This window comes from Nothobranchius furzeri, unplaced genomic scaffold, assembly GCF_043380555.1.
Source record: "Nothobranchius furzeri strain GRZ-AD unplaced genomic scaffold, NfurGRZ-RIMD1 Scf053, whole genome shotgun sequence".
Lineage (NCBI taxonomy): Eukaryota > Metazoa > Chordata > Actinopteri > Cyprinodontiformes > Nothobranchiidae > Nothobranchius > Nothobranchius furzeri.
The window spans coordinates 253,071-263,070 of record NW_027223070.1 but is presented as its reverse complement, the minus strand read 5'-3'; positions in this window follow the sequence as shown (position 1 = coordinate 263,070).

The window sequence follows — 10,000 nt, the reverse complement described above, 5'->3', positions numbered from 1 at the left end:
GGCGGAGGAGCAGGCAGCCTCCATCAGCTGATGGCGGGGTGTAGGAGCAGCAGCCAGCCTCCAGCTGGTGATGGCGGGGAGGAGGAGCAGCAGCAGCCAGCCTCCAGCAGCCAGCCAGCCTCCAGCAGCTGATGGCGGTGTGTGGGAGCAGCAGCCAGCCTCCAGCGGCCAGCCAGCCTCCAGCAGCTGATGGCGGGGTGGAGGAGCTGCAGCCAGCGTCCATCAGCTGATGGCGGGGTGGAAGAGCAGCAGGCAGCCTCCAGCTGGTGATGGCGGGGTGGAGGAGCTGCAGCCAGCGTCCAGCAGCTGATGGCGGGGTGCAGGAGCAGCAGCCAGCCTCCAGCAGCTGATGGCGGGGTGGAGGAGCTGCAGCCAGCCTCCAGCAGCCAGCCTCCAGCTAGTGATGGCGGGGTGGAGAAGCAGGCAGCCTCCGTCAGCTGATGGCGGGGTGGAGGAGCAGAAGCCAGCCTCCAGCAGCTGATGGCGGGGTGCAGGAGCTGCAGCCAGCGTCCAGCAGCTGATGGTGGGGTGGAGGAGCTGCAGCCAGCCTCCAGCAGCCAGCCTCCAGCTAGTGATGGCGGGGTGGAGAAGCAGGCAGCCTCCGTCAGCTGATGGCGGGGTGGAGGAGCAGAAGCCAGCCTCCAGCAGCTGATGGCGGGGTGCAGGAGCTGCAGCCAGCGTCCAGCAGCTGATGGTGGGGTGGAGGAGCTGCAGCCAGCGTCCAGCAGCTGATGGTGGGGTGGAGGAGCTGCAGCCAGCCTCCAGCAGCCAGCCTCCAGCAGCTGATGGCGGGGTGCAGGAGCAGCAGCCAGCCTCCAGCAGCTGATGGCGGGGTGCAGGAGCAGCAGGCAGCCTCCAGCAGCTGATGGCGGGGTGGAGGAGCAGAAGCCAGCCTCCAGCAGCTGATGGCGGGGTGCAGGAGCTGCAGCCAGCGTCCAGCAGCTGATGGTGGGGTGGAGGAGCTGCAGCCAGCGTCCAGCAGCTGATGGTTGGGTGGAGGAGCAGCAGCCAGCCTCCAGCAGCCAGCCTCCAGCTAGTGATGGCGGGGTGGAGAAGCAGGCAGCCTCCATCAGCTGATGGCGGGGTGGAGGAGCAGAAGCCAGCCTCCAGCTGGTGATGGCGGGGTGCAGGAGCTGCAGGCAGCCTCCAGCAGCTGATGGCGGGGTGCAGGAGCTGCAGGCAGCCTCCAGCAGCTGATGGCGGGGTGGAGGAGCTGCAGCCAGCGTCCAGCAGCTGATGGTGGGGTGGAGGAGCTGCAGCCAGCGTCCAGCAGCTGATGGTTGGGTGGAGGAGCAGCAGCCAGCCTCCAGCAGCTGATGGCGGGGTGCAGGAGCAGCAGCCAGCCTCCAGCAGCTGATGGCGGGGTGGAGGAGCTGCAGCCAGCCTCCAGCAGCCAGCCTCCAGCTAGTGATGGCGGGGTGGAGAAGCAGGCAGCCTCCATCAGCTGATGGCGGGGTGGAGGAGCAGAAGCCAGCCTCCAGCTGGTGATGGCGGGGTGCAGGAGCTGCAGGCAGCCTCCAGCAGCTGATGGCGGGGTGGAGGAGCTGCAGCCAGCCTCCAGCAGCCAGCCTCCAGCTAGTGATGGCGGGGTGGAGAAGCAGGCAGCCTCCATCAGCTGATGGCGGGGTGGAGGAGCAGAAGCCAGCCTCCAGCAGCTGATGGCGGGGTGCAGGAGGTGCAGGCAGCCTCCAGCAGCTGATGGCGGGGTGCAGGAGCAGCAGGCAGCCTCCAGCAGCTGATGGCGGGGTGCAGGAGCTGCAACCAGCCTCCAGCTGGTGATGGCGGGGTGGAGGAGCTGCAGCCAGCCTCCAGCAGCCAGCCCCCAGCAGCTGATGGCGGGGTGGAGGAGCAGAAGCCAGCCTCCAGCAGCTGATGGTGGGGTGCAGGAGCTGCAGCCAGCCTCCAGCAGCCAGCCTCCAGCTGGTGATGGCGGGGTGGAGGAGCAGCAGCAGACAGCCTCCAGCAGCCAGCCAGCCTCCAGGAGCTGATGGCGGTGTGTGGGAGCAGCAGCCAGCCTCCAGCGTTCAGCCAGCATCCATCAGCTGATGGCGGTGTGAAGGAGCTGCAGCCAGCCTCCAGCAGGTCATGGTGGGGTGGAGGAGCAGCAGCCAGCCTCCAGCAGCTGATGGCGGGTTGCAGGAGCTGCAGCCAGCCTCCAGCAAATGATGGCGGGGTGCAGGAGCTGCAGGCAGCCTCCAGCAGCTGATGGCGGGGTGCAGGAGCAGCAGGCAGCCTCCAGCTGCTGATGACGGGGTGCAGGAGCTGCAACCAGCCTCCAGCTGGTGATGGTGGGGTGGAGGAGCTGCAGCCAGCCTCGAACAGCTGATGGCAGGGTGCAGGAGCAGCAGCCAGCCTCCAGCAGCTGATGGCGGGGCGCAGGAGCTGCAGGCAGCCTCCAGCAGCTGATGGCGGGGTGCAGGAGCAGCAGCCAGCCTCCAGCTGGTGATGGCGGGGTGAAGGAGCTGCAGCCAGCCACCAGCAGCTGATGGCGGGGTGCAGGAGCTGCAGGCAGCCTCCAGCAGCTGATGGCGGGGTGCAGGAGCTGCAGGCAGCCTCCAGCAGCTGATGGCGGGGTGGAGGAGCTGCAGCCAGCGTCCAGCAGCTGATGGTGGGGTGGAGGAGCTGCAGCCAGCGTCCAGCAGCTGATGGTTGGGTGGAGGAGCAGCAGCCAGCCTCCAGCAGCTGATGGCGGGGTGCAGGAGCAGCAGCCAGCCTCCAGCAGCTGATGGCGGGGTGGAGGAGCTGCAGCCAGCCTCCAGCAGCCAGCCTCCAGCTAGTGATGGCGGGGTGGAGAAGCAGGCAGCCTCCATCAGCTGATGGCGGGGTGGAGGAGCAGAAGCCAGCCTCCAGCTGGTGATGGCGGGGTGCAGGAGCTGCAGGCAGCCTCCAGCAGCTGATGGCGGGGTGGAGGAGCTGCAGCCAGCCTCCAGCAGCCAGCCTCCAGCTAGTGATGGCGGGGTGGAGAAGCAGGCAGCCTCCATCAGCTGATGGCGGGGTGGAGGAGCAGAAGCCAGCCTCCAGCAGCTGATGGCGGGGTGCAGGAGGTGCAGGCAGCCTCCAGCAGCTGATGGCGGGGTGCAGGAGCAGCAGGCAGCCTCCAGCAGCTGATGGCGGGGTGCAGGAGCTGCAACCAGCCTCCAGCTGGTGATGGCGGGGTGGAGGAGCTGCAGCCAGCCTCCAGCAGCCAGCCCCCAGCAGCTGATGGCGGGGTGGAGGAGCAGAAGCCAGCCTCCAGCAGCTGATGGTGGGGTGCAGGAGCTGCAGCCAGCCTCCAGCAGCCAGCCTCCAGCTGGTGATGGCGGGGTGGAGGAGCAGCAGCAGACAGCCTCCAGCAGCCAGCCAGCCTCCAGGAGCTGATGGCGGTGTGTGGGAGCAGCAGCCAGCCTCCAGCGTTCAGCCAGCATCCATCAGCTGATGGCGGTGTGAAGGAGCTGCAGCCAGCCTCCAGCAGGTCATGGTGGGGTGGAGGAGCAGCAGCCAGCCTCCAGCAGCTGATGGCGGGTTGCAGGAGCTGCAGCCAGCCTCCAGCAAATGATGGCGGGGTGCAGGAGCTGCAGGCAGCCTCCAGCAGCTGATGGCGGGGTGCAGGAGCAGCAGGCAGCCTCCAGCTGCTGATGACGGGGTGCAGGAGCTGCAACCAGCCTCCAGCTGGTGATGGTGGGGTGGAGGAGCTGCAGCCAGCCTCGAACAGCTGATGGCAGGGTGCAGGAGCAGCAGCCAGCCTCCAGCAGCTGATGGCGGGGCGCAGGAGCTGCAGGCAGCCTCCAGCAGCTGATGGCGGGGTGCAGGAGCAGCAGCCAGCCTCCAGCTGGTGATGGCGGGGTGAAGGAGCTGCAGCCAGCCACCAGCAGCTGATGGCGGGGTGAAGGAGCTGCAGCCAGCCACCAGCAGCTGATGGCGGGGTGGAGGAGCTGCAGCCAGCGTCCAGCAGCTGATGGTTGGGTGGTGGAGGAGCAGCAGCCAGCCTCCAGCAGCTGATGGCGGGGTGCAGGAGCAGCAGCCAGCGTCCAGCAGCTGATGGTTGGGTGGAGGAGCAGCAGCCAGCCTCCAGCAGCTGCTGGCGGGGTGCAGGAGCAGCAGCCAGCCTCCAGCAGCTGATGGCGGGGTGCAGGAGCTGCAGGCAGCCTCCAGCAGCTGATGGCGGTGTGCAGGAGCTGCAGCCAGCCTCCAGCAGCTGATGGCGGGGTGCAGGGGCTGCAGGCAGCCTCCAGCAGCTGATGGCGGGGTGCAGGAGCTGCAACCAGCCTCCAGCTGGTGATGGCGGGGTGGAGGAGCAGCAGCCAGCCTCCAGCAGCCAGCCTCCAGCTGCTGATGGCGGGGTGGAGGAACAGAAGCCTCCAGCAGCTGATGGCAGGGTGCAGGAGCAGCAGCCAGCCTCCAGCTGGTGATGGCGGGGTGGAGGAGCTGAAACCTGGGTCGGACCTGGTCTGCAGCAGGGCCCATTACCACTCAGAAGCTGATGGCAGTGTGTGTTTAGGTCCCTGCGGGGTGGATGAGCTGAAACCTGGGTCAGACTTGGTGTGCAGCAGGGCTCAGCACCCTCCAGAAGCCGATGACAGTGTGTCTTTAACTCCCTGCCTGGTGGGAGAGCTGAAAGCTGGGTCGGACCTGGTCTTTAGCAGAGCTCAGCAGCCTCCAGAAGCTGATGGCAGTGTGTGTTTCATCCCCTGCGGGGTGGGAGAGCTGAAACGTGGGTCGGACCTGGTCTGCAGCAGGGCCCATCACCATCCAGAAGCTGACGGCGGTGTGTGTTTAAGTCCCTGCGGGGTGGGAGAGCCATAACCTGGGTCGGACCTGGTCTGCAGCAGAGCTCAGCAGCCTCCAGAACCTGATGGCAGTGTGTCTTTAATCCACTGCGGGGTGCAGGAGCTGAAACCTGGGTCGGACCTGGTCTGCAGCAGGGCTCAGCAGCCAGCAGAAGGTGACGGCAGTGTGTGTTTAGTTCCCTGCGGGGTGCAGGAGCTGAAACCTGGGTCGGACCTGGTCTGCAGCAGAGCTCAGCAGCCAGCAGAAGGTGATGGCAGTGTGTGTTTAAGTCCCTGCCTGGTGGGAGAGCTGAAACCTGGGTCGGACCTGGTCTATAGAAGAGCTCAGCAGCCTCCAGAAGCTGATGGCAGTGTGTGTGTTTTGGTCCCTGCGGGGTGCAGGAGCAGGAACCCGGGTCGGACCTGGTCTATAGCGGAGCTCAGCAGCCTCCAGCAGCTGATGGCAGTGTGTGTTTAATTCCCTGCCTGGTGGGAGAGCTGTAACCCGGGTCGGACTTGGTCTGCAGCAGGGCCCATCACCATCCAGAAGCTGATGGCAGTGTGTCTTTAATTCCCTGCGGGGTGGAGGAGCAGAAACCTGGGTCGGACCTGGTCTATAGCAGAGCTCAGCAGCCTCCAGAAGCTGATGGCAGTGTGTGTTCAAGTCCCTGCGGGGTGGGAGAGCTGAAACCTGGGTCGGACCTGGTCTATAGAAGAGCTCAGCAGCCTCCAGCAGCTGATGGCAGTGTGTGTTTAAGTCCCTGCGGGGTGGGAGAGCTATATCCCGGGTCGGACCTGGTCTATAGCAGAGCTCAGCAGCCTCCAGCAGCTGATGGCAGTGTGTGTTTAAGTCCCTGCGGGGTGGGAGAGCTGAAACCTCGGTCGGACCTGGTCTATGGCAGAGCTCAGCAGCCTCCAGAAGCTGATGGCAGCGTGCCTCTAAGTCCCTGCCTGGTGGGAGAGCTGAAACCTGGGTCGGACATGGTCTGCAGCAGGGCTCGGCAGCCTCCAGCAGCTGATGGCAGTGTGTCTTTAAGTCCCTGCCTGGTGGGAGAGCTGAAACCTGGGTCGGACCTGGTCTATAGCAGAGCTCAGCAGCCTCCAGCAGCTGATGGCAGTGTGTGTTTAAGTCCCTGCCTGGTGTGAGAGCTGAAACCTGGGTCGGACCTGGTCTATAGAAGAGCTCAGCAGCCTCCAGCAGCTGATGGCAGTGTGTCTTTAAGTCACTGCCTGGTGGGAGAGCTGAAACCTGGGTCGGACCTGGTCTATAGTAGAGCTCAGCAGCCTCCAGCAGCTGATTGCAGTGTGTGTTTAAGTCCCTGCCTGGTGGGAGAGCTGATATCCGGGTCGGACCTGGTCCACAGCAGGGCCCATCACCCTCCAGAAGCTGGTGGCAGTGTGTGTTTAAGTCCCTGCGGGGTGCAGGAGCAGAAACCTGGGTGGGACCTGGTCTGCAGCAGAGCTCGGCAGCCTCCAGCAGCTGATGGCAGTGAGTGTTTAAGTCCCTGCGGGGTGGGAGAGCTATATCCCGGGTCAGACCTGGTCTAAAGCAGGGCCCATCACCCTCCAGAAGCTGGTGGCAGTGTGTGTTTAAGTCCCTGCGGGGTGGAGGAGCAGAAACCTGGGTCGGACCCGGTCTACAGCAGAGCTCAGCAGCCCCCAGAAGCTGATGGCAGTGTGTGTGTGTGTGTGTGTGTTTAAGTCTCTGCCTGGTTGGAGAGCCGATACCTGGGTCGGACCTGGTCTGCAGCAGGGCTCAGCAGCCTCCAGAAGCTGATGGCAGTGTGTCTTTCATTCCCTGCGGGGTGCAGGAGCAGAAACCTGGGTCGGACCTGGTCTATAGCGGAGCTCAGCAGCCTCCAGCAGCTGATGGCAGTGTGTGTGTTAAAGACCCTGCGGGGTGGGAGAGCTGAAACCTGGGTCGGACCTGGTCTGCAGCAGGGCTCAGCAGCCCCCAGAAGCTGATGGCTGTGTGTGTTTAAGTCCCTGCGGGGTGGGAGAGCTGAAACCTGGGTCGGACCTGGCCCGCAGCAGGGCCCATCACCCTCCAGAAGCTGATGGCGGTGTGGGTTTAAGTCCCTGCGGGGTTGAGGAGCTGAAACCTGGGTCGGACCTGGTCTGCAGCAGGGCCCATCACCATCCAGAAGCTGATGGCTGTGTGTGTTTAAGTCCCAGGGGGGTGGGAGAGCCATAACCTGGGTCGGACCTGGTCTGCAGCAGGGCTCAGCAGCCTCCAGTTGCAGATGGCAGTGTGTGTTTAGTTCCCTGCGGGGTGCAGGAGCTGAAACCTGGGTCGGACCTGGTCTATAGCAGAGCTCAGCAGCCTCCAGAAGCTGATGGCAGTGTGTCTTCAATTCCCTGCGGGGTGCAGGAGCTGATACCTGGGTCGGACCTGGTCTGCAGCAGGGCCCATCACCATCCAGACGCTGATGGCAGTGTGTGTTTAAGTCCTAGTGGGCTGCAGGAGCTGAAACCTGGGTCGGACCTGCTCTATAGTAGAGCTCAGCAGCCTCCAGAAGCTGATGGCAGTGTGTCTTTAAGTCCCTGCGGGGTGGGATAGCTGAAACCTGGGTCGGACCTGGTCTGCAGCAGGGCCCATCACCATCCAGACGCTGATGGCAGTGTGTGTTTAAGTCCTAGTGGGCTGCAGGAGCTGAAACCTGGGTCGGACCTGCTCTATAGTAGAGCTCAGCAGCCTCCAGAAGCTGATGGCAGTGTGTCTTTAAGTCCCTGCGGGGTGGGATAGCTGAAACCTGGGTCGGACCTGGTCTGCAGCAGGGCCCATCACCCTCCAGAAGCTGTTGGCAGTGTGTCTTCCATTCCTAGTGGGGCAGGGGAGCAAAGACCTGGGCAGAGGAGCGCCTGTCTGCATCCGATCCGGCCCCTCAGCAGCCCGCCGTGAGCCTTAGAGAACCCCCCCCCCCCCCAGCGGGCTCCAGGAACCGGGCCCTGCGTCGGACCCAGCTCAGTAAGGCCCTCCCTCGGGCCCTGCAGCAGGTGGCCCCGTCTATGCAGTCGAAAACCCCGCGAAAATCGGTGTAGAAACGCCCGAGAGGCGTGGTGCGGTTCCCCCGGCCGGTACCGGGTCCGGACCGGTCCGGAAGTCCACCCAGAACACTGCCTGGGGCTTCTGGGCGGCTCCCCAGGCGCAGGCAGTCGAAAACCGCGTGAAAATCGGTTCAGAATTGACAAAACGGCGACCTCGTCGCTCCAAAAACTAAGTCCAAACTAAGCCTTTCGCTTATCGCTTAACGCTTAAGGCGGTCGGCCTTATGGCCAGTAAATGAAAAGTGCCTGCGCCCCTGGAGGTTTTGGAAGGTGCGAGCGATGACCATGCTCGGGTTAGTAGGTGAGGCCATCGGAAAACCAGCGTGAGTTGGCGGGTTTGGGTGGCAATCTATTCCAGGCAGAGTCGACTATCTCTGGGCATCAATTTTGGGATTTTTCCGGCTCTGGTTCTGGGAGAAACGCAGGGGCAAAGTGCACGAGCCGCGGCCGATTTTGGTGGCCTGTCCCTGGGCACAAAGTCTGAGGAGTGTGGGCCTGGTTCTCCGAAAAATACCAGTCTGCTGGAGCTCACTCCCATGGCTCCAGGGGGCACGGCACACCCCCCGGTAGCCGACCAAAGTGCTCTACTCGGGCCAGACTCGGACCCACGACCCGGGGTGAGAACCACAACTACTGGTCATCCTTTAGACCTCCAGGGGGCACGGCAGAGCCTCCCTAGTCCGACACAAGTGTCCCACTTGGGCTATTCTCTGACCCAAGTCCCGGGGCGAGAACCACAACTACTGGTCATCCTTTAGACCTCCAGGGGGCACGACACAGCCTCCCTAGTCCGACCCAAGTGCTCCACTTGGGCTATACTATGACCCAAGTCCCGGGGCGAGAACCACAACTACTGGTCATCCTTTAGACCTCCAGGGGGCACGGCACAGCCTCCCTAGTCCGACACAAGTGCTCCACTTGGGCTATACTCTGACCCAAGTCCCGGGGCGAGAACCACAACTACTGGTCATCCTTTAGACCTCCAGGGGGCACGGCACAGCCTCCCTAGTCCGACACAAGTGCTCCACTTGGGCTATACTCTGACCCAAGTCCCGGGGCGAGAACCACAACTACTGGTCATCCTTTTGACCTCATGGTCATCCTTTAGACCTCCAGGGGGCCCGGCACAGCCTCCCTAGGCCGACACAAGTGCTCCACTTGGGCTATACTCTGACCCAAGTCCCGGGGCGAGAACCACAACTACTGGTCATCCTTTTGACCTCATGGTCATCCTTTAGACCTCCAGGGGGCCCGGCACAGCCTCCCTAGTCCGACACAAGTGCTCCACTTGGGCTATACTCTGACCCAAGTCCCGGGGCGAGAACCACAACTACTGGTCATCCTTTTGACCTCATGGTCATCCTTTAGACCTCCAGGGGGCCCGGCACAGCCTCCCTAGGCCGACACAAGTGCTCCACTTGGGCTATACTCTGACCCAAGTCCCGGGGCGAGAACCACAACTACTGGTCATCCTTTTGACCTCATGGTCATCCTTTAGACCTCCAGGGGGCCCGGCACAGCCTCCCTAGTCCGACACAAGTGCTCCACTTGGGCTATACTCTGACCCAAGTCCCGGGGCGAGAACCACAACTACTGGTCATCCTTTTGACCTCATGGTCATCCTTTAGACCTCCATGGGGCACGGCAGAGCCTCCCTAGGCCGACACAAGTGCTCCACTTGGGCTATACTCTGACCCAAGTCCCGGGGCGAGAACCACAACTACTGGTCATCCTTTAGACCTCCAGGGGGCCCGGCACAGCCTCCCTAGACCGACACAAGTGCTCCACTTGGGCTGTACTCTGACCCAAGTCCCGGTGCGAGAACCACAACTACTGGTCATCCTTTAGACCTCCAGGGGGCCCGGCACAGCCTCCCTAGGCCGACACAAGTGCTCCACTTGGGCTATACTCTGACCCAAGTCCCGGGGCGAGAACCACAACTACTGGTCATCCTTTAGACCTCCAGGGGGCACGGCACACCCCCCGGTAGCCGACCAAAGTGCTCTACTCGGGCCAGACTCGGACCCACGACCCGGGGTGAGAACCACAACTACTGGTCATCCTTTAGACCTCCAGGGGGCCCGGCACAGCCTCCCTAGTCCGACACAAGTGCTCCACTTGGGCTATACTCTGACCCAAGTCCCGGGGCGAGAACCACAACTACTGGTCATCCTTTAGACCTCCAGGGGGACCGGCACAGCCTCCCT